This window comes from Salvia hispanica, chromosome 3 (assembly GCF_023119035.1).
Source record: "Salvia hispanica cultivar TCC Black 2014 chromosome 3, UniMelb_Shisp_WGS_1.0, whole genome shotgun sequence".
NCBI classification, from domain to species: domain Eukaryota; kingdom Viridiplantae; phylum Streptophyta; class Magnoliopsida; order Lamiales; family Lamiaceae; genus Salvia; species Salvia hispanica.
In genome coordinates, this window is record NC_062967.1 from 13,095,490 (window position 1) to 13,101,826 (window position 6,337).

The 6,337-nt window shown below is 41.3% G+C and overlaps 1 pseudogene; it reads left to right on the forward strand.

Annotated features, from left to right (window-relative positions):
• The first annotated feature begins 2,965 nt into the window (after positions 1-2,965).
• LOC125215840 lies at positions 2,966-5,357 on the forward strand (annotated as a pseudogene).
• The last annotated feature ends 980 nt before the right edge of the window (positions 5,358-6,337 follow it).

Consider the following 6,337-nt stretch of genomic DNA (forward strand, 5'->3'; position numbering starts at 1 on the left):
AGGTCAGTATAGAGGCGGTTATTCTCAAACCTACAATCGACAAGGGTTTGATCAAGCAAATGTCGAGTGCTATATTTGTCACGAATTCGGGCATTACAGTTATGAGTGTCCAGTAGCCGGAAATACCAATCAACAAGTCAATTATGCCGAAGGTGGAGACGATGATGAGCAGGTAATTTCAACCTCTCTTTTTATTCACAAAGGACTTGAAGGTGATCAGTGCAGCATGTGGTACTTGGACACTGGAGCAAGCAATCATATGTGCGGGAATAAAGAACTCTTCGTGGAGCTGAAAGAGACATCTTATGGGGAGGTGACCTTTGGAGATTCCTCAAAAGTTGCTGTTCAAGGAAAAGGTAACATCCTGATTAAGCTGAAGAATGGAAATCATGGTTTTATATATGACGTCTATTATGTGCCTGCCATGAAAAATAATATTTTGAGTCTTGGTCAATTGCCGGAGAAAGGATTTGATGTTAGTATCAAGAATTCTTATCTTGCTATCAATGATGCTACTGGGAATTTGGTTGCCGGTGTGAAGATGTCCAAAAACAGATTATTTCCATTGAATATAAAACATGATACGTTGAAGTGCATGAATGCCATTGTTAAAGATGAGTCATGGTTATGGCATCTGCGTCTTGGACATCTGAATTTTGGTGGTTTGAAGCTGCTGTCTACAAAGAATATGGTGAAAGGTTTGCCGCATATTGATCATCCTGAAGAAGTTTGCGAAGGTTGCATACTTGACAAACATCATAGGCCAAGCTTCTCTAAAGAAATGAGATGGAGAGCATCACACCCGTTGGAGATCGTTCATACGGACGTCTGCGGTCCTCTGAAGCCTATTTCTACCGGAGGTAATCAGTATTTTTTGACTTTCATTGATGATTATTCCAGAAAGACTTGGGTATATTTCTTGAAAAGGAAATCGGAGGTGTTTGATATTTTCAAAGAGTTCAAAATTCTTGTTGAAAGACGGCGTGGGCACTATATTAAAGTTCTCAGATCCGACCAAGGTGGCGAGTTCACATCCGATCTGTTCGAAAAGTTTTGCAAGGAGCATGGAATCATTCACCAGCTTACTCCTCCATATATTCCTCAACTGAATGGTGTTGCTGAAAGGAAGAACCGAACAATTCTTAATATAGCGAGAAGTATGATGAAAGGGAAAGACTTACCTCGAGAATTCTGGGCTGAAGCTGTCGCAACAGCAGTGTATCTCTTGAATCGATGTCCAACCAAAAGTGTTCGCAACATGACGCCTGAAGAAGCATGGAGTTCGTTCAAGCCCAGTCTTGCACACTTGAGAGTTTTTGGCTGTATTGCTTATGCCAAAATTCCTGAAGCTCGAAGAATCAAGCTTGATGACAAAGGTGAAAAGTGTATCTTCGTGGGATATGGAGATCGAGTAATGGGTTACAAATTGTATAACCCACTCACAAAGAAGGTGATCATAAGTCGCGATGTGGTGTTTGAAGAAGATCAAACATGGAGCTGGGAGGATAAGAAAGCTGCAAGCTCGTCAGAAATTGTATCTGATCAGCAAGAAGAAGCACGTGAAGTAGAAGAGCCAGATTCACCAACATCATCTCAAGGTCCAGTCGGAAGGCCAAGAAGAATGCGCAATCTGAATGATATATATGAAGCTACTGAAGAAGTTGATGGAGCTGGAGAGGAAAATGTGAATCTTATTTGTTTTTTTATGGATGTTGATCCAGTTGCTTATGCAGATGCTGCGCAAGATAGGAAATGGAAGATTGCAATGGACGAAGAAATCAATGCGATCGAGAAAAGTGATACCTGGTCGTTGACAACGCTACCAGAAGGCCGAAAAGAAATTGGTGTGAAATGTATGTACAAAACAAAGAAAAATGTCAATGGTGAAGTGCAAAGATACAGGGCAAGGTTGGTGGCGAAAGGATACAATCAGAAGATTGGAATTTATTCTCGACATGAAAACTGTGAAGAATTGAGCTTAAGGGAGGATGTTGAGTTATTAAACTCAATTACTTCAATATTAAGAAAAGGCTCGGTGGAAGTGATGAAGTAGGTGCATCACCTACTTATTATGTGGATGAAATTTTGTTTCTTCATGGCTTAAGAGAAGGCCACAATCTCTCTACGTCACGTGGCGGTGGGATGAGTGATCAATCTTTAATCTCTTCATGGCTAAGTAAATTGTCTCTTAGAATGATTATGAGGAGGTGACGTAGCATGTATGTGTATAATAGTTAGCCATACATAGTAGACTACTTTATTATCTTTGAAATCTATAAATAGGTAGTTGTAGTTCATTGTAAAATCAATCAAGAAAAAAAAGTGAGTGAGTTGGAGAGAAAAGAGTCGTAGCTCAAGTGAGAAAGAGAGAAGAAAGCTTTGTAGTGTTGAAGCACTTTTGTTGTGTATTTTGTAATCCTTTTATGAGAAGTCTATAAATACTTATCCTCCATATTTCATCTTTATTGAGTGTTCCTATATTTTGTGTGTCAAATATCCAACACCTACCAAGGCTACTTCTCCTTACTAGGCTGCATCCTGGGCCGTGTTGTCGTATAATGGGCCATGTCTTTCATGGTCCAAGGGCGTCGGGTCCTCCAACGACTCAATCGGCCCAACTCTTCGTGTCGCGTGTCGAGTTCCTTCGACGCATGATCCACTCCTTGCGTGTCAATAAATTAGTGGCCATCTTCAATTTTTGATATGTACATTTACATCAAAGTTTTACCTCTACACATTGCTAGATAGAGTAGATGGTCCATGTTGATATAATGGCGATTGGCGATGATAGCTATCTCTACCCGCCGTTAATATAATGGCGACAAAAGCACTCTCTTTCTTGCTTGGCTGGAAATCGCACGTTTCTCTTTGTTGCAAAGAGTTAATGATATGCAACCAACAACCATTTTTTTTCTATATAACTCTCGTTCTCTTACCAACAAATCAAACCCTAATCTCACCACCCATGGAGAATATGCAACTGGAAAACCACCCCAAAAATAAACGGAAAATCGTGATATTATCCGCATTCCTACTAGTGGTGGTGGCCGCATCCATCCCCTTTGCCAACCACCACACGAGCGACGCAGGCAGACTGCTGTGATCTGCATGCGCCGCCATATTCTACCCAGAGCATTGCCTCTCTACCACTCTGTACCCAGAGCTCTGCCTCACCACCCTGGATGCGGTGGCCCCTGGGGCCGCCGCAGCCAAAACCAGCAGGGACGTGCTCATCACCTCCCTGAACTCCTCCATCTCCACGGCAGTGCGCAACCGCATTACCGTGCAGAAGGTGAAGCGCCGGCTGAGGCAGTCGCTGACCATGCGCCAGAAGGCCGCACTCCGCGACTGCTTCCAGATGGCCGACGCCACGCTGGAGATGCTCCACCTCTCTGAGGCGGAGCTCGTGGGATTCGGGTCCGAGGGCTACTCCCTCGCTGCCCACAAGGACAACCTCTTCACCTACCTCAGCGCCGCCCAGACCAACCAGGGCACCTGTCTGGACGGCGCTGACGAGCAGGTCCGCCACCTGCTCGTCGCGGGCCACAAGCACGTGTTCCGCCTCGTCAGCAACGTATGGTGATAATCAAGAATCTGTCATACGCTGCTGACGAGGCGGCACCGCGGCTCAAGTCTCGGGCAGGGGAGGAGTGGCCGGAGTGGCTGTCGGAAGGAGATAGGATGATGCTCCAGGCGACGGAGGTGAACGCCGACGTGACGTTGGCGGCGGATGGGAGCGGGAACTACCGGACGGTGGCGGAGGCGGTGGCGGCGCCGCCGGCGGGGAGCAGTCAGAGGTATGTGATTGCGATACAGGCAGGTGTTTATAGAGAGAATGTGACGATTCCGAGTAACAAGAAAAACTTGATGTTCGTCGGGGATGGCCGGCTCACCACCATTATCACCGCCAGCAAGAACGTCGTCGACGGCAGCACTACTTACAATTCCGCCACCGTAGGTAATTAGTCGTGGCACGCTTCACTACTAAGCAATATAAGCCTTAATGCACCTCAATTAACATTAACTTTTGAGTAAAGGAGTAATCAATTCACAACATAAAAAAGGTCATAATCTATAATTAGACCTTCGAGTGAGTTTCAATTCATAACCTAAATTTTCATTTATTAATAATATAGTACAATATTAACAAAAGTGTTAAATTTGTCCGATCATAACTTTTGAGAAATTAATTAATAATATAAACAATAATAACAAGTGTTAAATTTGCTAGCTAATTTTCATTTATTTGATAGGAAGATTCATTCAATTATTGTCAATTATATCAATCCAGAGATTTTGACATGTTATTAGACGATTTTAGTTGAGTAATGAAGACAAATAATATTACAGCGAAGAACGATTATAGTAATATTATGCCAAAGTCTTTATATTGGCATGACTAAATAAGTTAATAGGTACTCTCAACATCCACAATCAACTGTCTCACTCAAGTCTTTTTTTCGTTTTGTTTGAAGTATTTACTTTTTACTACTTTTTGTAATGACCAAAAATTATAAGAGCTATTTTCAAATCGCAGCGGTGCAGGGCAGCGGGTTCCTCGCCCGGGACATCACATTCCAGAACACGGCCGGGCCATACAAGGAACAAGCCGTTGCCCTCCGCGTGAGCGCAGATTTTACCGCCTTCTACCGCTGCAGCATGCTCGCGTACCAGGACACCCTCTACGTCCACTCCCTCCGCCAGTTCTACACCCAGTGCAACATCGTTGGGACCGTCAACTTCATCTTCGGGAACGCGGCCGCCGTCCTCCAAAACTGCAACATCAAGCCCCGGGTCGGGAAGCCCGGCCAGAAAAACATGGTCACGGCCCAGGGCCGCACCGACCCAAACCAGAACACGGGCATCGTGATCCAGAAGAGCACCATCACCGCCAACAACGACCTCGAGCCCGTGCAGGACAGCTACCCGACCTTCCTCGGGCGGCCGTGGAAGCAGTATTCGAGGACCGTTGTTATGCAGAACGAGATTAGTGATGTCATCGTTCCGGCTGGGTGGCACCCTTGGAACGACAGCGACTTCGCGCTCGACACTCTGTTTTACGCAGAGTATAAGAACACGGGGAAAGGGGCGGCGACCAGTGGCCGGGTGGAGTGGAAAGGGTTCCATGTGCTGACGAAAGCCAATGAGGCGCAGCCGTTTACAGCCGGAGAGTTTATCGCCGGCGGGGAGTGGCTGCAGGGGACGGGCTTCCCCTTCTCACTTGGTCTTTGATTGTCTTATATTTGTGTGTATTAATGAATAATCCATGTGTGTTATGTTGTGTCTTTGTCTAGTTTGTTGCTTCATGTTTGTCATTTAATAAAAAGCTTTTATCGTGTTTCATTTTTCTCATAAAATTTCATCTCTAGATGAGTTATCTAACCCTACCAAAAGATGCGTTTAGATGTATATTTATTCTTTGATCAATATAATAGATTAGAAGTTCAAGTTATCTAATTTTGGTAGAAATTATTGTGAGTTGAATAAGGATGTTTGTAATGTGTTGTGTGTAAATTTTGTGGTGAATGCAACGAGTAAAAATTTAGTGATCAGTCCTCACCAAGGTGTCAATCATATTTGGTATGCCCTACTAATAGAAATTTGACAAGTGAAAAATATATATAGTCATGTTTCCATCTAGATATATAAACAATGGAAACATTAAATTATATGGAAAGTTTCTTTAGATTCCATGTATAATAAATAAATACACTACATATGAAAGAGATATTCATTATTCTATTTATTTAAATAATTAATGAGCATCACAATTATTGTCAAGTCATTTTATACGTAAATATACATGATCAGACAATAATCATGAAAATTGATTAAATATTGAAATATATAGTAGTGTTAACATAAATACAGAAAATGATCACGTCACCATTTTAAATTTTTGGTGATTACTTTTTTTTCTCTTTATTATATATACAAAAGTTTAGATAAATAAAACATGTAATTATAAATGCAAGTTTATTAGCTTTAAATACTTATAAATTAAATTAAAATATAAAGAATTATAAAGTGTATAAATTAAATTAATTATATGACTAATTATATAACTGATTTTTGTTTAATATTTTCATTACACATTGATTGCATGAATATTATATACAGAGTGTCATGTTAAATTATAACAATAGTTATATAATAAGATGATCTAAAAATTAATACTAGTACATTTTGTCCTTTTCAATATACAATCAAAAAATTCCATAAACAAAAAATTTCCACGTATAACATTTAAATTTAAAATTATAAAAAACTAAAACTACTATAATAAAAGTTTCCTCAATTAAAAAATTTAATCTTATCAAAGTTAATTGATAATAGT